Genomic DNA, 25,203 nt, shown 5'->3' on the forward strand with positions numbered 1-25,203 from the left:
AGGAGTTATATGAAACGTAGTTTGCGGACCAGTGTTGCCAAATCCGCGATTGCCGCCGGTTGTTTTTTATGTCAGCAGGTTGAAGCGACCCCAATAACGTGATATTTAGGCCGTGGAATGTGAATTGTACCAGGAGAACCCCGCCAAAAAAATTTGTATTTTACCCCCCGAACGCGATTTTTACTGGGGGACCCCCTCGAAAGCATTTGGGCTATTTTCAGGCTAGTTTTGAGTAGTAATTGGGCGGGTTTTATAGCGAAAACCTGGCAACCCTGCACCAGACAGAGCTGTCGGCGATTGTTCCTATTGTGGAGTCATGCAACGTGAAACCCCCTGTCGCCGATCCATCGTGCAATGTGAACACAGCAGCAACTGAATGCTACCCCAGATAGTCACGCAGTGTGAAAACAACGGCGATCCGACGAGTTTGAAAATCGTGCAGTGTGAACTCGGCATTAGCAGTTGTTTGAATGTATTTTGCGATTATTTTGTGGTAGTAGTTGGTCCAGTTTCACAAAAAGATATAAAGAGCAAAAAGAAATCAGGACACACATACATACTATTGTTTTTCCTCAGCCCAGTATTGAGCAAAATGATTATGACATATGCGACATAACAGCCACAGCAAATGTCTTTTAAAACACTCTCAAAGCAAACTGACTGTGTTTTAACATTTCTTACATGAAAACTATAAAGGCACTACTTTTTTGCCCTTGATATGGCATATTAATCGGGTGACAAGGTCTATTATGAATCTGCCTGCCTTTGATCTATTTATTGTGGAAAGCAGAAAGGAACTTGATTAATTTTATTTTTACACAAGCGGTCCATAGAATCCAATGCTAGTTTATGACCTGAGAAAGTGACACTGGGGGTAATTTGTTCTCCGGTGCTGCCCATAAAGTATGTCTGACTGTAGAAGGTTAGAGGAATGGATGTTGACTGGGGCATGTATAGGTCAAGAGTCAGAGTGTGTTGTCTATTCATCTTTCTGCAATGGTGAATCTAAAGACATGTTTGCTGGGCAAAGCCTGATTTTTTTTTTTCTCCAAGTTGCTTTACAGAGGAGCAATTTAATTTTAATTGTGGATGATTATAGATTAAAAATTATAATCACAATCACTCAAGAGTAATCACATTTTTTTTTCCAGAAACATTTTTTGTTATACTGGTTGAAAATCTCATCAAAGCCTGATGGCAATCAACAATTAAAGTAGTCTTAAAGAAACAAAAAAAGAGTCAGAGTGTGTTTAGCCAGTGTGGAAAAATAAATTTGGATTCTGTTACCCAAGTGCAAGCAAAATTCTTGCCAAAGTACACAGACAGACAACAGGCTAAAACAAGGGTAAACATTGGTAGTGTTTTTATAGGTTTGGAGGAATTTGATGGAATGTTTGGGTTTCGAACGATATGACAGACTTGCCGAGTTTTAAGCTAAACGTCAAGTTAAAGGTATTGAAAGTAGCCTGCATTTATAGACCCGTAAAAGCTGTGTTTATGATGTTTTGAGTTATGGCACGAAAAGTTCAGTTATGTATTTTGATTTTGATGTTATGAAATTTGTGTCCTAAAATCTGTTTATTTCCAGATTTAATTCCCAGACTTTTGGATCCCACTGTATAAAGTATGAATTTCCCTCATTGGAATTTTAATGAAACAGTGTTATTCTTAGTCTTTAATTATGCATTTAATTATGTTCAGTGAGATTCTAAATGGTTTATATCAAATTAGGTAACATTAAATTTAACATGTTAAAGGAAGAAAATGTGAATATTCAGTCATCATATATTCACACTCATGATGTTAGAAACCAGCATGACTGACTTCCTCCTGTGTTCACGCTGGTCTCTTCTATACAATGAAAGTGAATGGGGAACATATCAAGTTGTTAAAAGATCAAAAATAGCACTGTAACAGTATTCTGTATGACTCACGTCGCACACACTACTTTAAGTCATTCAATAGCTTTGTAACAGGAACACTGTGGTCACTTTTGATCGAATGAAAAAGAGCAGCATGAACATCCCGGGCAGCATCTTCTTTTGTGTTGCACATTGCATGTACATGGTATTTTACATGTTGAAAATATGGTCGAAACTGGGCTGCACACGCTCGCACACTTGCACTTTGTGACTATGAATAGATCTACCCTTCTTTGATCTTCGGAAGGCAAATTGGTGCCCAAAAAAAAAAAACATTGCTGAAACAGTGGTGCTGTTGCCCAATGATTCTAGCAGCTCTGATGGTTCTTTGTTTTGCTTAGACTTTAAATCCCATAACCGAGGAAGGAGAGAAAGAGCAAGAAACGTTTGAATTAATGTCTGCAATGCGTCACCTGAACAAACTGTACCAGCCCTAAAATAATTCCATCGAATATGAGCCTTATCTCAGCCTTGGAAAACTATTTCCAAAGCCCTTATCAAAATCCTCTTTTATTCATTTATCATTTTCTCTGGCCTTGAAGCCAACAGTCGGAAAACTATCCTCCACAAGGCTCCAATTACTCTTCGCCTCCCTCCATCCCCTCGGATCTGTTTTGCTAAAGGAAAACAGTTCACCTCCTGAGCATCCCGTACCCTGCTGTTGGCTCCTTGTAACTGATGTTAGACTGGTTTTGTTGTGTTAAACTCTAGATTTTGCTAGAGAAAAACAGCTTTGGATGGACCTTTATTGTGGAGAACCCCATAAAAAAGTGTCTTTGCTTCAACATAAATCGTTTTAATTCTTTGGCTTTGTGTAATTTTACACTTTTACACAATTAATGAATAACTGTTCGTTTTGTGATTTCAAATGTACAAATGTTCAAAGTTTTTTTTGTTTTTCTTTTAACCCGGTTTACTTCTTAAAGCAAGTTCCCGATATGATTGCGAACAATTCTTCTGTGCATTTTTTTTTTCATGTTCAGTCCCTCATTTTTGTTGAATAGCCTGTTTCACCCATGTAAAATAGGTTCTGAATAGCAATTCATGTTACTTTTTTAAGTAAAATCAAACTGCTGTCAAATCTATAACCTGCAGTGAAACATTCATTGCACTTTTTCATTGTAATTTTTAAATGGATTTACTGATTGAATTTGATTAGAATTATATAAATTATTATGACGTTATTGTGAAATTATTATAAATTAAATGGATTAATTAAATTCCATGGATTAATAAATTAAATGGATTAATATATCCCCAGTACAGTTTTCCACTCTCTTTTTGTCCTTTATGAATAAACAGGTTTTTTTTTTATTATTTATTTTTTTTTTATTGCTGTGCCTTTAAAAGATTGCTCATGTAAATGACCTCTGTTAAAAATGTAGTGTTAAGCTTAGAATAGATCATATGTGAACTTAGGTGGTCATATATTAATGTGCTGATAGTTCTGACATCATAACCGTAGCACATTGTGAATGACCCATTTTTGCAGTGGAGTTTCTATAAAGATTCAAGGTGGACTGATAAATGGTAACATTGTGTGTTCATATAGTACATCAACAATTTCAGCATATAAACATGAGGTTCATTACGCAGGAATGCTGTAATTGTCAGACCTCTTCCGTTTTAAAGAGGCTCATTTGAAATATTAAAAATATTCCCGAGGCACTCTTTCTTTACATTGGGTTGCTGCAGGTTCTACAGATTCAACACAAAGCACACACCAATTTGTAAACCCATTTTGTTTAAAAACAATGTCAATATCTACATTGTATTACCTCATTTTGGCTGTGCAGGCCAAGTTGCTAAAATAGCCATTGTTTTTGGTGGTTTTATGAAAATTATTCTTGGTTTCTGATTGTAGAAATGGGTGGATTTTGTAGCTCGGTTTCTTCAAGCTAGTCTTTTTGACTGAGGAAGAGATTCTTTGACACTTGCTTTGATTGCTTGATCCAAACCAGATTTCCTTTGCAAGATTCTGTTCGCACTTGTATATTTTGGTTCTGGTGGTACATTTGTGTCTGAGTAAAAGCTGTTTACCCCGTTACTAGATAACAACAATACAGGCAACCATTGCTTTCCTCAGTTTTGTACTCTGGCTTTTCTACCATTGGTTTTGAGTCTATTTGTTCTTAATGTAAATTTAGAGCAAATAGACCCCCTTTTTCAACGGTGCTGGTTGCGGGAGTATTTTATCCATTTATTTTTACCATATGGATTTAAAAAAAATAACTTTATATGCAGTTATAAGCAGTGAACCAATCCAACCAGCTACTACGTAAATCACAGAATTAAAACTGAATTAAAAAATCTGAAGCAAAAAGTAGTTGACAAATGTACAAGATTGTGTAGTCAGTGGCTTTAATTAGGTCAAGAAGTACAATCCCATGAATCATTGTGAATGACAATCAAATTAAAAACAATGCAGCGATATACAACGTCTCTAGGTTACGTATGTAACCATGGTTCCCCGAGGGAACGAGACGCTGCGTCGAAGTCGCTTTGGGAACGCCCTTGCGTGACCGCGTTCTGAAGCACGTGTCAAATCAGTCCAATGGAGTAGCGAGACGTCACGAGCGGGGTGACGTAAGCACCAGAAAGTATAAAAGCGCATCCGGCAGAGCGCAAACCAGCTTCGATGAAGTAGTGCCTGGAGGGATGCAGGGAGTATGGCAAAGAGACGCAGCGTCTCGTTCCCTCGGGGAACCATGGTTACATACGTAACCTAGAGACGTTCCCCTTCAGGAACTCGAGCTGCGTCGAAGTCGCTTTGGGAACGAGAATACCCACTGCGCCATACTACCAAGTCCCTGCCTGTGTGTGTATCTTGCGAGCACATCACGAAGAGAGAACTTGGGAACCTGGGGTAGATGCCAGGTCTAGGTTGTAAAACCGGACAAAAGTGTGCGGAGAGGACCAGCCCGCCGCAGCACAAATGTCCTGCAAGGCCACACCCAAGTTGAAAGCCTTGGAGGCCGCCATACTCCTGGTCGAGTGCGCTCTGACCCCCATAGGTGACGGGAGGCCAGAGGACTCATAGGCTAGAGAGATGGCCTCGACCACCCACCTACTCAAAGTCTGCTTGGTCACACTTTTATACTTTCTGGTGCTTACGTCACCCCGCTCGTGACGTCTCGCTACTCCATTGGACTGATTTGACACATGCTTCAGAACGCGGTCACGCAAGGGCGTTCCCAAAGCGACTTTGACGCATCTCCAGTTCCTGAAGGGGAACTAAAGTTGTTGATTGAAACAGTATATTTTAAGTTTATTGCAAAATATGTGTATGGTGACTGGGGAGACTGATTTGATTAGTTATTTGCAGTGCTTCATGGGAGTGGGCGGAGCTCAGCGATTGTTCGGACTCTCTGATTGGTGGAATTTTCCTGGGTAATGTAGTTTTTCCACCAGGGATTTCACTGTTAAGGCAATTATTTAAAACATTAGTAGAAATAATACAAACTGATGGTTTCAACAAACAAAATACATATACTGTACCATCGATTAACAACCTTGCAGTTTACACTTGGTCTGTCTTTAAAGGTTTATAAGATATCATGAAAAATCAGTGTGGAGAAAATTAATGGCATTTTGACTTCTGGACTCCAACAGTTGCAGATCCACTTTCACAATTTAGGCCAATTTTATATACATTTATAAGCAGTGAACTGTACCGAAGTTCGCCTAAACCACACACCAGTATATTTTTAATTAAGCAAACTCTATTACGATTCATGGGTTTGAGTATGAGTTCAGAAAACAGCGTTCACATCATCTAAACAAACCAAACTCTGATGTCAAATTAATGTGAGTGCACGTTTACAGTATGTTTTCACAGTACAATGAACTCTTTTATTTTCAAAAGATAAAGGAGAATTTGATTTCTCACATCACGACCCCTGAAAGAAATATATCTCTTTTCTCCTTAGGTTAGGAAAGAAAAAAAATATATGATTTTTCCCCCAAGCGCCCAACAGGCGAAATTCAAACCTTTTGATTTAAAAGGCATTATGTGTCCTGGTAACACAGAGGGTAGTACTTGTAATGTATCACAAACATATGAAAGGAACAGCACTCTGATGCATGTAGTAAAAGAAATGCACTTCTAAGAATCTTATTTATATGTTTATGTGTGGTTTATGTCAGGCTGTGTTCATTTTTAGTGATTACAAGCATCTCACGGTGCAGTATCAGAGCAGATGTTACGGGCGCACCCATATGTGTTAGGTCGCAAACCTCAGTTTACCGGCAGATTCCACCGGTGGCTGCCATATGGTCACATCTAGAGGTGAATCACAGGCTCAAATCTTTCAGGACCAACAGATTAGAGCGAGACCACTGTACAATTAATATTCTAGGATTCAATTAAATAGAGCACTCAAATCATTAGTGCTCTGACATTCATTTACTTCTAACTTGGTTAATGGTACTTTTCTGTAACAGCCTCTCTCTCTCTCAATGTGTTGAATGTGGTTCATTTTATGCTCAGTCTCCTTATAAAAAAAAAAAAACACATTTACTCCTAATTGTATTTGATCAGACTATTGATTTAATATTATGCACTTTAATGAATGCACATTTTACCAGATGAACATGCACTCTAGAGAATGGTTTCTGATAGATAGATAGATAGATAGAGAGATAGATAGATAGATAGATAGATAGATAGGTAGATAGATAGATAGATAGATAGATAGATAGATAGATACATAGATAGATAGATGATAGATAGATAGATAGATAGATAGATAGATAGATAGATAGATAGATAGATAGGCAGATGTAATGAAAGTGATTTAAATTACAAATAAAGCATACTTTAAAAAAGTATTGAAGGGATAGTTCACCCACAAATTAAAATTACTCCATTTCTAGGTGTATATGACTTTCTTCTTTCAGACGAATACAATCTGATTTCTATTATATTAAATAAATGTCCTGGCTCTTCCAAGCTTTATAATGGCAGTGAATGGGGGTCGAGATTTTGAAGTCCAAAAAAGTGCATACATCCATCATAAAAGTACTCCACACGGCTCCGGGGGCTTATTAAAGTCCTTCTGAAGCGAAGTAAAGCATTTGTGTAAGAAAAATATCCATATTTAAAACTTTATAAAGTGTAATATCTAGCTTCCGCTAACTGTCGTACGTGCATTCATATTTGTCTGAAAGAAGAAAGGTATTTATTTTTATTTTTTTATATAAATTATAAAATATATTAATTTAAGATTTTTTTTTTTACATGGATTTAACAGAAGTTTTGATTACAAGGTTTAGACAACATATTTAATTATTATCTTTTTAAAATAAAATCTAAAATATTAATTACTTTCGTTTTTTTTTGTGGTTGTATATTTTAGATATATCTGTCCCCAGGCCTGTAACCAGCTGTGAGGCTAATTTTTAAATTCCTATATGTCTTGTGAGCTGCTGAAGTCATGCGATAGCTTTGTGCAAGACCAAAATTAAATCATTAGCCACTGAAAAATATTAGCATCTGTTCCTTGGTATAAAAAATAGCCATTTGTGATTGGTGAAATATTATTTTGAGTCAAATTTGTTTAGTGAATATATATATATATATATATATATAGTTTACACACGTTTTCAACTAAAAGAAAATCTACAGTATTTTTGAAAAATGCCCATTCCTAGTTAAGTGGATTGCATTTTTATTTTTTTTATTTTAGTGTAGACCATGTTTTCATTTCCCTCTTTTTTTCTGTGACTGAGTCTGATTTTCTGTTCTCTTCTGAGAACTTTGCTGTTCAGTGTTTCAGGGTGGTTTTAACAGTATCAGTCATATCTTGTGCTGCCTTCAAGTCCTCCTGGGAAATTCAAGTTTCAGCGTCAGACTGCATGCCTACGGAGCGCCCACTGACTGTTTACTGACCGTCTGATACATGTTCAACACAGAATTACGAGCAATAGCAGAAAATCAGCAGTTGCAATTGAATTGGGTGAATGAATTTATACAGCTTTCAGGAGATGAAGTCTACAGTCCACCCAGAAACAAAAATGAGTAAATTAGGTAAATTTTTCATGTTGAAAAATAAAATGTGTTATTTGAATGACTAATTTGCTGTTAAACTCCTCATATGAATTCCTGCATGACATGTATAATTCAGTTTAGACAGTTTGCAAGAATGTTTAGCATCCCTGTTATGAAAATGATTGCTGCGAGACGTTGGCGGAGTGAACGACGCTTGAGAGAGTTGCGAGTGAGGGTGCGGGCGCAGCCAGAATCCAGCTATCATAAGCGTTTTTGGACTTGTCTTTTCCACTTAATTTAACACTTTAGAAAGTTAATGAAGTAGGAAGTTGCAGTTTAGAGTCAGCGATATCTTTCTGACTGTTTACTGACCGTCTGATACATGTTCAACACAGAATTACGAGCAATAGCAGAAAATCAGCAGTTGCAATTGAATTGGGTGAATGAATTTATACAGCTTTCAGGAGATGAAGTCTACAGTCCACCCAGAAACAAAAATGAGCTTACATGGCACCAGGTAAATAAAGCGAATGCTTGAAAAAGAACAGTCAGTGGATTTGACAGACATTATGATTATAAAGTCTGTGCAGCAAATTATATAGCTGTTTGTTATATGTGTGTGTGTGTGTGTGTGTGTAGGTTTAGACAACATATTTAATTATTATCTTTTTAAAATAAAATCTAAAATATTAATTACTTTCGTTTTTTTTTGTGGTTGTATATTTTAGATATATCTGTCCCCAGGCCTGTAACCAGCTGTGAGGCTAATTTTTAAATTAGGTAAATTTTTCATGTTGAAAAATAAAATGTGTTATTTGAATGACTAATTTGCTGTTAAACTCCTCATATGAATGCCTGCATGACATGTATAATTCAGTTTAGACAGTTTGCAAGAATGTTTAGCATCCCTGTTATGAAAATGATTGCTGCGAGACGTTGGCGGAGTGAACGACGCTTGAGAGAGTTGCGAGTGAGGGTGCGGGCGCAGCCAGAATCCAGCTATCATAAGCGTTTTTGGACTTGTCTTTTCCACTTAATTTAACACTTTAGAAAGTTAATGAAGTAGGAAGTCACAGTTTAGAGTCAGCGATATCTTTATCTTATCTTATTTGAAAAAGTTTGGAAATAATTTTGGTTTATTTTTATTTATTTGTAGTTTTTTTGTTTGTTTTAGTATCAATATCTGGCAACACTGTCCATGGACAGGTTCGGTAAGGGAAACGCAAAAATTATCATGATATTATCTGTCATAAACGTTATCAACGCTGTCAAAAACAGTAACACTAGTACACACAGATCTGTAGAACAAGTAGGTTACAGAATGAAATGAAATACGCAAAAACTAGCCATGAAGAAGTCTATGCTATGTCATTCAGTACAGTTACATTTTCACAAATAATGCTATTAACTTTCATAAGAACACTAGACAAAGTTATTGTAGTTACGTATTGTTGCAATAAACAACTGATAAAAGTATTCACCCTTAAATATAGTAAAGTATTAACACATTTTGATGCAATAAATAAGGTATGATTTAAAAATAGAGAGGTCTCAAAACAGAGAAAACATCTTTCACAAACATCTACATGTCTGTTTCCTTTAAAGTGTTTATAGTGTATATAATGTGTTGTATTTGTACGGGTTATAACACAATTCTTTAACACCAACCCCCATCATCTAATCAAACCCAAACTTTGGTTGATCATTTCACATGTTTTCAGACAGTCTCTTCTTTGTGGCTTTTAACCAGAATAAGATGCAGTGTGCCATTTTTTGCCAGAAATCAAAAGAGCAGGGAACTTAGTCTCAGTTCAGATGTTGTAATTACGGTTATTTCAAGTTAACAAGTGTCCAAGTTATTTTGGTCTGAACAAGATGGATGGGTTAGACTGGTTATTTCATACAGCCAGCATCTGTTTGTGCTTCTGGTACAGAATAAAGCAAAAGATATGTGTAAGATTTTTATGCTCAAACTTTTTCTGAGTATTTATTCTGCAAGTGTACAGACTAACATGTGTTAGAGCTTATGACCATTACCAACTTATCATCAACTATATATAGTAGACCATCCACACGACGTCCCCATGTTGGAAAGTCTGAATAAAAGCCAAAGTTTCCTGTTGTTATTTTTGCCATCCATAAGCGCTCATCTTATGGCTTGAAGGCAACGTGGGTGACAAACCAAAACACATATATATTAGATTTCATTTCTCGACATATGCGCATATTCGCATCATGTTTCTGTTCATGTAGGTGTACATAAATCACACTGCATCATCTATTACACAACATGGTAATGAAGTGTTAATTGCCAGCTGTGTTTGCAGAGCGAGGACTGTATTCCCAGACCTCTTTCACTCACAGCCATCTCTTCATTGATCACAGGTACGTGTTTTGCTCACAGATGGCAGTAAGACCAGCTAATCTTGCTGTAGTTATATGCCATCTGGCCGAGAGCACTAGACACCCGGCATTCAAATGGCCACTGTGAATTATGACACAGACAGTGACAGCACTCTTTTACCGCCCAACGTGCACTTTTGAGAGTCCCGAGTGTTTGCGATTTGTAACACAAGGGCGAATCTGTCCGTAGCAGAAGAATTGATTAGTCACAGGTGCGCCGATGACACATACACATACTCGTTCTTGCTTGACCACACAGGCACAGTGCAGGCATTCTGGGTAGAAGGAATATGCTGGCGAAGTCTGTTCGCAAGATTGGCACAGAGGCCCTATTTGCTTGCAGGCGCACATACAGAGCTGTGTCTATGGGGAGGAAATCTAGGAATGGAGCGCTGCCCACGTCTGTCTGCTTTGGGGCTGTTCAGGGCCACTCGGGCCCTCTGGAGGGATCACTCTGATCGGGGACGGGGGTGTGCGGCGTTTCCCTGGAAGTGCACGAGCTGGAAAACCTGGGAAAGGATCTGGAGGTTGAGATGAGAGGCGATGGGACAGTAAAAACAGATTAATGGATTTGTGTCGGTTGGGTGAAGAATTAGCTACACTCGTGATGAGGACATTTGGCTCTGCATTGTTCCAGACTGAAATATGCTTGATGATGCATGTAGTTTTCTTTCGTGTGTTGGTGTGTTTCCTATAGAAAGAGAAGGCTGAGGTTGGAAATAACCCACAGTAGGAAGCAGGCTTTAGTTTACATCATATCCGTGGAATGCACTTGCTATTGCTAGTGTTATTAGGGGTAGAGACGTTATCATTCTAGAAAGTATTTAATTGGACAAAAATATACAAAATGAAAATTTAATTGCACAAAAATGTACAATGTAATATTTTATTTTATTAACTTAATATATGCTAAATTGTATTACCTAAATATATTCTAAATAGATTACCTCAATTCTAATAGAGAGAGTATTTTTTTAATTTAATTTAATTAAATTTAATTTAATGAGGTTATGTGTATGCTAAATAGATTACCTCAATTCTAATAGACAGAGTATTTTTTTAATTTAATTTAATTTAATTTAATTTAATTTAATGAGGTTATGTGTATGCTAAATAGATTACCTCAATGCTAATACACAATGACATTTGATTTGATTTGATTTGATTTGTTTTGATTTGATTTGTTTTGATTTGGTCATCTACTGTATGTGCCCAATAGATTACCTCAATGCTAATAGACTATTTATTTATTTATTTATTTTCATTTCATTTCATTTTGTCTATGAGCTAAATAGATGACCTCAACACTAATAGACAATAACTTTTTATTTTATTTTATTTTATTTTATTTTCATTGAGGTAATCTATATTCAAAATAAATTACCTCAATGCTAATAGACGATAACATTGATTGATTGATTGATTGGATTTTTTTATTTTTTATTTTCTTAAATAATTACCTGTGTTGTTTGTAGAAACATCTAAATTAACTGTTTTTTATTTATTTAAAATATTTCACATATTTGACAAGAATGAGTCAACCCAGCTGTATTAGGCTACACCAACAAAATAATTTGTAAGCATTAGGTCAGATATAAATATTTCATGGTAACAACTGCATTTTTACCTGAAGTTACCTGTTGTAGGTACAACTTTAAGACACAGATAATAACATACATGAGTCAGTGTGATAATGTGAAAATACATGCCTTGCCGGTGTTTTTGGCAATTGTTTTCTTCATTGTTAGCTTGGGCATCCACCGTCTCCAGAATGTCTTTGCTCCTATCATAAGAGTCCTGGGTGTCATAGATTCACCCTGCAGGAGTTATAATAGAAAATGACACGGCTCAGACACCTTTGTCAAACAGACGTGGTGGAAATCTTGTATAAGTGACGCAATCCCTTTAATGTGATTGCTTCTCCTTAAGATGATAAAGAGGGATTACTTCAAGAATTAGCAGCCAGCCTTTACCTGCAACATGTCACTTCCCAGAATGCACATCTGGTTGCTAGAACGGGGATGCTAACTAACCCACGATTTATCACGCGTACTAAAATCGCTGTTACAGTGGTGACAAAGGAAGCCGCATTTGACTAGTTGGCCCTGTATTATCCCGTTACACAGGCTAATGAGGTAAGTGATTAGCATGTCAGCCTTCCTCCATTAGCATGCATGGGGAGTCACGATGATTTGTTTCGTCAAGCCATCGTTGCCTGTGCCTGCAATTCATCTGAAGCAGACAGCAGAGAGGGGCGAAGGGGAGATTCTAATGCAGTTTTTTGTTTTGCAGTGTTGGTTTAGTTTTAAGCAGCTGAAAACGTGGTTTAAGTAGTAATATTTTTGTATTTTTTAGGGTTAGGTTAGGGTTATTTTTAAATAAAATATAGTTTGCTTTATCTGTATTCACTTTTTCAATTATAATTATTAGTAGTATTATTAATAATAATATTATGCACTTGTATGGTATGTATTAATATTTAACGATATTTTATTTCAATTTATTTCAGATTCAATTCCATCAAAATACTACATGCAGAAAGTACACAGATCGAAAACAGGGACAAGAGTTATTTCAAAGAGCATTTCTATGGTTTGAAAAATATTTCTGCATAAAGATAAAAAGCAAATGCTGAAAATATTATTCCTTTAAAATTTAAATTTGACAGTTTTCGTCCATAGAATGCAATTCGGTGAGGCCTGAAACAACAGTGAACCCCATTGGCGTTCTTTGTGTGGACCAATTATTATTATTATTATTTAAAATGTCTTATTTTGCGTTAAGTCATAAAGATTTGAACAACATGAGGGTGAGTAAATGATGGGTTAAAAAGGAACAAACCCAGCTATTGGGTTGTTTTGAACCCAACCGATGGGTCAAAACAATCCAACCGCTGGGTTTGTCCCTTTTTAACCCAGCACTGGGTTATATTTAACCCAGCATTTTTTTGCGTCTACCGCTTTACCTTAAAACTGCATATTTGTCCGAATGCATGAGACAGGCTCCGTCTCATTCTATGCAATGTGCTGTTGCTAAATGTCAAACTAATTTAATATTATGTATATGACCTTCAGAAGCGTCTTGGTTGAGTAGAATTTATGAATCACTCCACATGAAGTAGAGCAGTACAGGCAGTGACTACAAAGCTGTTCTTGTTTACCAGGTAGCCTCTTTCAAACAATCATGTATCAGCGGATCAAAGCGGTTTCTGCATCTAGTTGCTTTGAAAAACACCCCCCTGCTGTCTTACGAGTTATGGCAATACTAAAGATTTATGAAATAGTTCATACTCCTTAAGAATGAACAGGTGAGACTGTCAATGAAAAACACTGCAGTTCACAGACTCACACTATCACAAGGACATGCTTAAATAGCAAGGTTTTATAAGGTGTGAAATAAGATGGTGCTCTGATACAGCAGGGAACATCCCACGGTTATGTTGTTTATTTGTAAGAAATAAATTTGTAGCTAATATTTTATCAAATTCATCACTTTTTTATTCTTGTATACCCTCCCACGAGACGCTTGACATGAGTTTTGTCTTTGCTTTTCGACAACTCAATACCCCTATGGGTATTTGCTCATGCAGAACATGCTGCTATGTTGCTAGGGTGTTGTCATAGTTACTAAGGAGTTCTGGGTGTTTTTAGTGCTTTCCAGTTTCTAGGGTATTCTGGGAGTTACTTAGAGTTGACAGGTGTTTTGTCTAGTCTCTGTCTAGATATTGCTCAGATCCTACTTTTAATTCAAGTACATATATATATATTTTTTTTTTCCAAGCTGTGTCTAAACATCCTTTGTCATGCGATATTTTAGACTGACCCTTCACGCTGTATTTCTGCTGCTCTTGGCCTCTCTCCACTTGACCTGGCAATGTCATTCAACCTGAAAGAAGATTATCTGTGTCTACAACAGGCGCTCACACACTCAACATGGTCAGGCGCTGTTGTAAGCCAGCCGTATTTAGAGCACACTCACATTTACCTACTTCCATGTTGGACCTGTGGATTACAGAAGCGTTTCTCTGGCTCTTTGTTAATCCCTCATGCAGAAATCACACACACACACACACACACACACACACACACACACACACACACAGAAAACCCAGGGATACTGTACACCAATGAACACCAGCTATAACAAGCTTACACTGGGGGAACAGGATTTACCAAGGTATGGTAGATTAGAGCAGTGAGTCCCTTGCTGGATGTTCATTTGAAGGAATGTATTGTCAGAACATTGTCTAACATGAGAAAATCATTCTGGTGAACTTGAAGCCTGTATGAATGATTCTTATAAATGTATTTAACATTTCACAATATGGTTCAATTTGTAAGTTTAGGTTCATATTATTTTTTGCATGTGGTAATATTTTTTTAGAATTTTATTTAGATTAACGAGCAATATCATATTTATTAAATTATCATTAACATGCAAATAAGTGCTGTAACAATAATAATTTATATACTGTATACATTATTTATTAACAGATTTGGATAAATTTAGCATTACATCACTTGCTCACCAATGGATCTTCTGCAGTGAATGGGTGCCATCAGAATGAGAGTCCAAACAGCTGATAAAAACACCACAAAAAACATACCTGGTATTTTCAAGGTGTTTGCTGATTCTTTCCATGCATGCAAGAAAAAAAAAAACACAGCCCCATCATCAGTAGTCATGGAGCTTACTTTAACATATTTGTGTAGAATATCAGCCCAATGTAGTTGAACAGCTTCTGATGTGCTAGTATTGGCCACTCTTTGCTTTGCATGTATTATGCAATACAAAAACATTTTATATCTGAGAAACAAAATTATTATTTTTAAGCACGTTATAAACATCTACATATATTCACAAACAGAGTATTTCTTGTACTCTCTCAGAGTTTTTATTGTGATGTTTTATCAGCTGTTTGGACTCATTCTGACGGCACCCATTCACTGCAGAGGATCCTTTGGTGAGCATGTGATGTAATGCTAAATTTCTCCAAATCTGTTCCGATAAAGAATCTTGGATGGTTCGAGGGGTGAGTACATTTTCAGCAAACTTTCATGTTTGGGTGAGCTATTGCTTTAAGAATAATAGTGATATTTAAAAACACATTATGAATTGGGTCACAACACAGAATCAGTGTTCCGAAATGGAAGGATTTTTAATGCTACAATTCTGTTCGGCTCAAACAATATCGAGAGAGGTAGGCAAAAAAAGATCAGAGAGAAATAAAAACAGGAAGAGACAGGGATAAAGAGGTGTGAGAGAGCTCTGAATTGGGCCCACATGTGGATCCACAAGCAGAGAACATTTGTGATCCGCCTCACTTCACCGTGGGAGAGCGTTTCCTAGCCTTCGAATACCGCCGCACATTGAATATACCAAAGACACATTGTGTGAAAGTGTGTGTACATCAGTGGGCGATAAACACATTACTGCGGAATGCTTATTTCCTCTGCATCACTAGCAAATCCGGATTCAGCCGCGTCTCTTTTTTACTCTTCCTGTGAAAGTCCACGCTGGTTGCAATGCAAAACCGTTTATCTCTGGGACTTAAGTCAAACATGGGAATAATTAGACTCGCGTTATAAACATTGCATTGTCTGCCACAACATGCCAGTGCAGAGGATAGACAGTGTGACCCCATATCAGTGATTTTGCTCATTACAAAGGACCGTTTGTGTCTGAAATGAGGCTTGGGTTGAGGACTGTCAGCTTTTAGTGCAACAGCAAGCATTGCTATTAATAATAGTTAGGGTTTTTTAAACCACTTAACTTTAAGTATCATCTTTCAGTGCACCATTAGAAAATTAATTATGACCTAACAGCTTTCTGAGGCTTCCACGCACTTCATGTCTGATTTTTCTGATTGTCAAATGCGCACATGACACCTCACCCACAACAGCATTCTGGTGGCGAGTAAAAAAAAAATAAAAAGTTACATGTTTATGTACAACCACGTCAAACGGGAGACTTTTCTAAGTGAAAGAGAGATCATAAGGAAGAGAATAAGCCACACAATTTGAGGTATCATTCATTACAACTAGCTGATGTCATAGTAAAAGCAATGTGAATAGGACGTACTGTATACGTGATACTCGTGTGAATATCCCTAAGAGCACTAAAGATTTTCTCACCGTGTATGTGCGTGACCACTCTTCACTCACTGACTGTGACTGTGAATCTAGTCCTTTGAGACTTCGCTGTCTGCACCTCTACAGACACTTCATGTCACAGCGAGGGGGCCGCGTCATCTGCCATTAGCTCCACTGTCGCTGTGAAGATACCAAGAGCACGCAGGTGTATCTGAGGGGTGACTTGGCTTTCCACAAACACCACCTGATAGACTAAAACAGCAGGAGCAGTGGAGACGAATGGATTAAAGCATTGTGAGATCAGATGAGATCAAGGCGCATTTTGGCTCAATTACAGATCCTATCACAGCCGTCTCTGAAAACTACATATCTAAATATACCCAAAGAGGATAACTTCTGTCATTGCATGCTATTCTTAACCCCAGCAGATGTGATATCCCTACATGTTGTTGGTGTCCCTATTAGGCCTCTTAACTAGTTTAACCAGTAGGCCTCCCTTCAATATAAATTGAATATATACAAATTCAATATTTGTAGCAATATCCAAAAATACATTGTATGGGTCAAAATTATAGATTTTTCTTTTGTGCCAAAATCCATTAGGATATTAAGTAAAGATCATGTTCCATGAAGATATTTTGTAAATTTCCTACTGTAAATATATTCAAACTTAATTTTTGATTTGTAATATGCATTGCTAAGAACTTCATTTGGACAACTTTAAAGGCGATTTTCTCAATATTTTGATTTTTTTGCACCCTCAGATTCCAGATTTTCAAATAGTTGTATCTCGACCAAATATTGGCATATCCTAACAAACCATACATCAATGGAAAGCTTATTTATTCAGCTTTCATGTGATGTATAAATCTCAATTTCGAAAAATTGACCCTTTTGACTGGTCTTGTGGTCCAGGGTCACATATTGGACCAACATGGACATTCATTTGTTCATTCATTCTGTTGATCATTTCATCCATCCATCAATTGTTCTATTGTTTTGTCATTCCATCCATCCATCCATCAATTGTTCTATCATTCTGTCATTCCATCCATCCATCCATTGATCTATTGTTATTTTGTTCTATCATTGTTGTTCCATCCATCCATCCATCCATTGTTCTGTCGTTCTATCGTTCTGTCATTCCATCCATCATTCTATTGTACTGTCATCCATCCATCCATTGTTCTATTGTTCTGTTATTCCATCCATCCATCATTCTATCATTCTATCATCCATCCATCCATTGTTCTTTTGTTCCATCCATCCATCCATTGTTTTATCATTCTGCCATCTATCCATCCATCCATCCATTGTTCTTTTGTTCCATCCATCCATCCATTGTTTTATCATTCTGCCATCTATCCATCCATCCATCCATTGTTCTTTTGTTCCATCCATCCATCCATTGTTTTATCATTCTGCCATCTATCCATCCATCCATCCATTGTTCTTTTGTTCCATCCATCCATCCATTGTTCAGTCATTCTGTTGTTCCATCCACCCATCCATCGAAAGTTTTCATTTAGCTGAAAACCAAAACTCAAAACAGAGTTTGAGTGATTTAAGTATTTGGGTAATTTAACTCTTTATGCTGTTCAGGGTGTCACGGATCAAATAAACCAGCTGTAGTAACGTTCTTCGGCAACAAAACGTCTATTTGACTTACTGTTACTACTGTTACTTACTGCTAGCCTTATTTTTGGTCTTGGAAAAGTGTGTTCACATTGCTGATGTATTTACCTACTGCAGCTTATCCACATTGTGTGGAAAAAAACGAAGCAAAATGCACCCTCAAAGAAGTGTGCATTCAGTGTCACCATTTTAGGCAATGATTCTAGTCTTCCATTTCAACTGAAACCTTTCCACCTTGAACCTTGAAAACTTTTTATTTTTGGCAAATCAAATGTTTAAAACAGAGGTGTGTTTCTGGAGATCTATACGTGCAGGGTTCACTTCCAACCCTGATCACACAAGCTTGTTTTCTTGAAGAAATTCATTAACTGGTTCAAGTATGTGTTTTAGGGTTAGAGCTGAACTCTGCAGGAAGGTATACGATTGGGCACTCATGCTTTAAAAGATACTTAAGAGTTATTTTAGGTTAAACCAGTCACTAAGTGGCACATAAAAGGACTTTGGTTGTTCACACTACATGTTTATAAAACAGTCGACTCTTGTCTAAATGTGCAGTTTTTGTCTAGAATATGCTGCAAAGTAAACCAGACTTTGTCGTTAACAGCATGCTTACACCGCAAAACCATAAACACTTAAGGACTATACTGTTTATTTGTTTGCATTGAATTTTATCTTTAGTTGTGTTTAAGTTGGTTATGGTGAGTCTAACTTTCCTTGTGTGAGCAATGCAAGGGTTAACCCTAATGCTGCCATCCTGTATCAGGAAAGATTTATAATAGGTTGGCTAAGATACGATTCAGTGATATTTTCATGTACATAAATTGTCTTTACAGGCATTATTTCATCAAAACAAGTTACGGAATCATGATTTTAGTGTGTCGTGACAAGTAATTCTTTAGTTGGCAGGAAAAAAATACAGTTTGTTATTGACACAAAGAGGTGCTTATGCTGACAATAACAAAATTAAGCTAAAATAAAACCCTGAGTTTTGGATATGCTACTCCGTCTAAATGATATTTATAATGATTAATCATGTGGCTCTTTAGGACCTCATTTTAATGAGGTCATGGAATACCTGTTTTTTTTTTTTTTTCCATTTCCACACCACTGTTTAAATTGAGCTAATGAAGACAAAAAGGAATAGTTCACCTAAAAATTTAAATTTGCTGGCATGGACTCAACCTCAGGCCATCCAGTATGTAGATGAGTTTGTTTCTTCATTGAAATAGATTTGGAGAAATTTAGCATTACATTACTTGCTTACCAATGGATCATCTGCAGTGAATGGGTGCCATCAGAATGAGAGTCCAAACAGCTGATTAAAAACATCACAATAAGTTCATTTAGAGTCCATAAAAAGTCCATTCCCTGTTGTCATCTCACATCAAAACCCATAGACATGTTTGTTTTAAATTGTTTTTGCTTGTAAATGTTGCTTGATCTGTGCATATTTCTCTCCTGATTCAGATGAGGCAACTTTTTTTTTTTTTTGCTGCAAACATTATAGTGAATAGAGGACTTTTGAAGCAACGGTTTAAAGTTAAAAATGTCTTAATGAAGAATTTCTTTACATTCATTGTTGGACTGGAGTAGTGTGAATTGTTGTGATGATTTTCTTATCAGCTGTTTGGACTCTCATTCTGACGGCACCCATTCAATGCAGAGGGTCTATTGGTGATCAAGTGATGTAATGCTCAATTTTTCCCAGATCTGTTCTGATTAAGAAACAAACTCATCTACAGTACATTTTCAGCAAATTGTAATTTTTGGGTGAACTATTCCTTGAAGAGAAGATGTGCTTTTTTCACTTTCATATAAATATTCATCTAAAATATTGTTGTTGTTGTTGTTGTTGTTTTTAAAAAATAAGTCCTTGGGCATGTTGTGCATCAAAAACCCAAATCCAGATCCACCACTGGGAATAATGCATGGGTATAACGCTTCTAACATAAACCCCACATGGATTTGCTATTTATGGGCAGTTCAGAGTGAGGTCAAAAGTAGTATATTTACCTTTTAAAAGCACGCTTTTCTAGTCTCTGCAGATGAAGCTTGATGTTCAGTCTTATCACTTTGTGGAAAGCCTCTGAAGTCAGAAATATCTTATCTTTAAAACAAAAGTCTTTTTCTAATATGTATTCTACAGATTACAAAAAAATTAGAAAGAGTCAAAGTAATAAGAAAGTGATTGTGTGCACTTCTTTGATGAGCAGAGTTTAGACAACGCTAGGGCATCAAACCTATCTGTTTTAATTATTCCCGAATAGAGGAATTTGTCATTGATGTCCACTGAACCAGTGCAGAGTAATTGGATGGGGGCTGACAAGGGATTTTACAAGGACTCCCTGAGCTGGTTTTATGCTTGGTTTAAATTTTAAAGAGTAACCCACACAGGGGAAGGGGGCAGATAAATGGAACACCAGCACAGCAGACTGCATAGATTTTAAGCCTTTGAATGTCCAGAAACTGATGATTTAGAGATTTCTAGTTTTTGGGAACAAAGTTAGTGAGTTGTTGCTTCTGTCTCAGCAGTCTGTGCTTTGGCAAACACATGAAAAATGAGATTACTGATACCTTTCTTATATAAATGATTCTGTCTGATAACTTTAGGCAATGAAGAGCATCAAAAATGTGTGTTGTTGTTTTTAGTTTTTTTTTTCCATTATGGTGCAAGTATTTTTTTAAAGCATTGAAGTAATAAAACTTTCATGAGGTCCAATTTTGGCGGATTTCGTAATGTGACTGTATAGGGAACCTGACAGAGGTCAGTCAGTATTCAAACCCCATTACAGATGCGATGCCTAAAGCATCAGGTCCCGTGTTCCAGTATCAATGCATCCTCGAAGAAAGAAGCAACATAAGAATTAATGTGTTTCTGAAAAGAGGATTTGGCAAAGTGCACTTGATCTTCAGGCCAAACCAAAACAAAACAACTAATGCAGGCGTGCCCAGAGCAACTGGTCGGTTTAAAGTATTAAAGGAAGTGCAACAAGTGAGCAAAACCATGGATCCACAGGCTGCCTAGAGCAGATGAGGTTAAAAAGGTTAAATTACTGAAATGTTTCAAAACTCAGTATTATGTATTACAACTACATTGTATTATGTTGCAAAGTTAATACAAAATATATAATTTTGAATATTTGACAATGCACTTTTTAAAAACTAAGAATTTTTTTTTAATTAATATAGTTTATTTCCGGTGCATTTATGTTGGTGACAACTATCTAAGCTGTTAGGGTTCATATTTTGTTATTTTCTATATTATTATTCACATATATTTATGCCTCGCAGACATAATGCTATCCATTCTTAGACAAGAGATTTTCTTGCGTCTGTCTCTCCGTCTCACGTCGTTTTGATATCTTGTCAGATTCTGGGTAGATGTGTTCGGTTACATCGACAGGGCAGCGTCCCCAGCCCTTTGATATCTGTGTCAGATTTCATCTGCAGACATAAATACTACTCTTCTCAGGGTGAATATTGATCATGTGCATCATGTACAAGACTCCGTTAGTCTCCTCATAATCATCACATGAATGCATGCAGGGAGTATTTATGATCAGTTCAGAGAGACAAAGGGTCTTGTTGTACCGTGATGTCAGGAAGGGAACCTTTTTCATGTCAGTTTACTCTTACCTGCTGTTCACATTAGTATGCTGAATATCATACGGCTAAAAATATTGCCTGGAGAATAAAAGTTGCATATGAGGCACAATTAAAGACAGAGTCAATTCAAATTCTAATTTGATATTACTGAAACACCCTAGACAGCCGCTCATCACTTCGCTCTATTCTGGCATGACTTGCATTTGTTGTAACTTTTGCTTGGATATAGTTTCCTTTATAAAATAACTGTAACTGTAAGTATAAGGTGTTGAGTTGAAAGTGTGGTTGCATAAATGTGTTTTCTCTCTAGCATTGGTTTTATATGTTGGTGATTTTGGGGCATGTTGTCACATATGGTTATTTTGTGTTCCGTGAACTGCAATTCAATCATGACAACTCTCTGAAGATTTCAGCATGGTGATGGATATGACAATGTTAATGTATTTGGTCTTGGCAGAACAGATCTGCTACGCTGCTGCTGAATTGCTGCTGCTGTTGGTTATTGCTGTAGTTGTAGGTTATTGCTGCTGCTGCAAGCAAGTACAGGAACTTGCTACTGCCAATGCATATGGCGATACGGTGCCATGAGTATTTAAGACATACTGCTGCTGCACAAATAGCATATACAATAACCCATAGCACATCTATACAGGTGGAGCTGGGGAAGGTGGAGGGTTTCAGAGGACTCTGAAAGCGCACTGCAGGAATATCTAGTGAATGCCAGCCAGCCATATAAATGCAAGGCAGTAAGCTCATTGGCTGCATATGCAGCATGAACCAATCAGCTTGTGCCAAGTCGTTTAACTCTCTGAATATCAACGGTTAAGTTAACAACCCGTCGCCTGCGCCATCTAGAGTTTCATGACTGAACTATATATTTATGGTGAAAACGTTAAATTGTGTTTTTGTAGTCACTAAAAAAAAACATTCACTGTAATAAAATAAACTAGTCACTTTTGGATATGGTTATTTTAAAAACACCAAGTTATGTCTCATTACTTTATAAAAAAAAGTGTTTAATTTTGTTTTACTTTTTTTTTTTTACCACCACAACAGAGTAAATGTTGCTGTGCATGTTGTTAAATTGACTGACATTACTGTTGACAATCCACGGGTAGTTATTAAAAATAGCATTGACCGATGCATTGTATTTATAGTAGCATTCAAAGGTTTGGGGTCTGTAAGATTTTGAAAGTTTTTGAAAGAAGTCTCTTATGCTCACCAAGCTTAATTTATTTGATCATTAAAATAGTACATTTGTGAATTACTTTTAAATATCTGTCTTCGATTTTTTATATATTTTGAAATGTATGCATACATTGGTAATTTATTTCTCTGATGAAAAAGCAGTGCCACATGATCCTTCTGAAATCTATTTAATTTGCTGATTTTGTGGGAAAAATATATTCTTTGAATGGAAATTTGAAAAGAACAATATTTGAAATAGAAGCTATTTGAATTGTAATGTTATAAATGTCCTTACTGTCTCTATTGATCATTTGAATGCATCCTTGCTGTGAATAAAAGTAGCAGTAGTGCAATGGTGTACAAAGGAAGGCTATATGGCACAAAATCACGATTAGACTTCCATTGTGAGCGTGTAACATGTTATTGCTGGTTTATACAAAGTGAAGGACAAGTCATAGTTCGGTGATTATTGACAATAATCCATAGATGACTTGTGCTAGAGTTTAAGCCATTAACCTAGAACATTCCTTTAAATCATTAATTCCTTTGTATTCATTCATATACACACAGTTCATGCATAAACTTTCCACAGCACAAGAAAGGGAGCAAGGTTTTAGCTTTTGATTCTGCATAAATTAAGTGCTAAATCAGACCTCTTTACCAGCGAACTCCTTGTTTTCTGTTGACTGTACATACTGTAGTTTGCTTGTACGGAAAGACTGAAAATATCTCAAAGTAATAGCATCAGTTATTGAAAAAGAAAAAGCTGTCCCTGAAGCGCCCAATTTAAGTGTGTATGAATCAGTGTGGGTTTAAATAGTAAAGAATTAAAAAGATGACGTCCTGCTCAAGTACCATTGATTATGTAAAGGGGGGGGCTGGTTTGATTAGAATCACATAATAACTGAAGGACCCTTTCCTGCGGTTATAATTGTTATTCCTCTGTTGCTTGGGGAGACGATGATGAAGGTCACTGAAACGTCTCGGAAAGGATGTAATGGGCTCCCACTGGGGGACCTTTGACCCACAGCCTTAAGCTACAGTAGTAATGTGAGCATTATAGCTTAGATTTTGAAGTCTACTGAGGGAAATTTCAAGGTCATTTGAGGAGGCACCTCTGGAGCGATATCACTGCACTTTGTTTTAGGAAACCGCAACCTCTTAAATAGGAAGCCTCTGATACGGCCTCTGATACGGCCTCCAGAGCTGTCACTGTAAAAAAAATGTCTGTACATTTTACAGTAAAATACTGGCAGCAGGGTTGCCAGCCGGTTACTGTAATTACTGTAATAGCATTGCTGTAATTTAGTTCACAGGATTTTCCTGTATTTCCTCATTACAGTAAATAACTGTATTTTTAAAATTGCTGTGTTTTTTTACAGTAAACTATTTTAGTGTGTGTAAGCTATATTTAGATGAAGGATGTAAAATGCAGTATATATTTTCCTGATTGCTGAATATTAATGACTGGCAGCTGAATTTTAAATTTAAAATATGAATTAACTGCATAAGCTTTAAATAATATTTAACTGCGTAAAGTGTTGTATAATGCATAACTTAATTAACCTATTATTTGACAAAACAAGAAATAATAATAATCCTATGCTTAATAACTTCTTAATCTTGAAAAACAGGTCAAAATGTATTTAATCTATAACTTTCAAATTTACATGAAAGAAATGTCATAAAACAGTGTAATTAGTATTATTTTGAATTCAAAAATAAATTGGACATGAAATTAAATCTTTTTAAATTTTGAAACATATATTACCCTGCATAATTTTAAAGCCACAAGTTAACCAACATGGTCATAATAGAACTAAAAAGACTGATAAATTTTCACCACTTCATGAACAGTCCAACATGTCCAAACAAAAAGGGCCCAAGTGAGTCCAAAAAATTTTCTGATCAAAAAAAGGAGAACAATTCAGCTCCAGATGCTGTTCCATCCCAGGATGCAAAGTGTGGCTAGAAATATTTATAAGAACAAAAAGATAATTAGATATATTGCAAAACATAATGATACAATCAGATGCAGATAGAGGGATGACAGGGATGAGGGAATCTTGACCGTTGAAGATCCAACAATTCCTCTGTAGATTTGAAATTTACAGCAATATACTGTAGATTTGCGTCAAACCACCACACAACCCCAGAATGCATTGCAGTTTACAGCAATATGCTGTATTATTAGGGAAAAAACAGCCCGCTGCTGTAAAATATTGCTGTAAATTTTACAGAAATTCATCACAGTGTAGTTCTCGTGAAAAGTAGACTATAAAAGCCAGTTAATTCACATATGGTAATTAACTTCTTTGAATTTCCTTTATTATTTTACTTTAACATGTTGATCTGCATAAAAATGCTT

The 25,203-nt window shown here is 36.4% G+C and overlaps 1 protein-coding gene across 4 annotated transcripts in view; it reads left to right on the forward strand.

Annotated features, from left to right (window-relative positions):
- Nucleotides 1-25,203, forward strand: part of LOC107654555 (cadherin-18-like) — a 172,803-nt gene that overhangs the window by 18,648 nt on the left and 128,952 nt on the right. The window contains exon 1 of one of the 4 annotated variants that reach the window (XM_016441689.1): nucleotides 12,213-12,449. The exons of 1 other annotated variant lie outside the window; for it this stretch is intronic. The gene's annotated coding sequence lies outside the window, so the exon portion shown is untranslated. Of the gene's footprint in view, nucleotides 1-12,212; nucleotides 12,450-14,435; nucleotides 14,491-25,203 lie in introns of those variants that run through there. 2 more of the 4 variants (XM_016441680.1, XM_016441686.1) reach the window with 2 other exon arrangements.

Source organism: Sinocyclocheilus anshuiensis, unplaced genomic scaffold (genome assembly GCF_001515605.1).
Source record: "Sinocyclocheilus anshuiensis isolate Anshui unplaced genomic scaffold, SAMN03320099.WGS_v1.1 scaffold391, whole genome shotgun sequence".
Lineage (NCBI taxonomy): Eukaryota > Metazoa > Chordata > Actinopteri > Cypriniformes > Cyprinidae > Sinocyclocheilus > Sinocyclocheilus anshuiensis.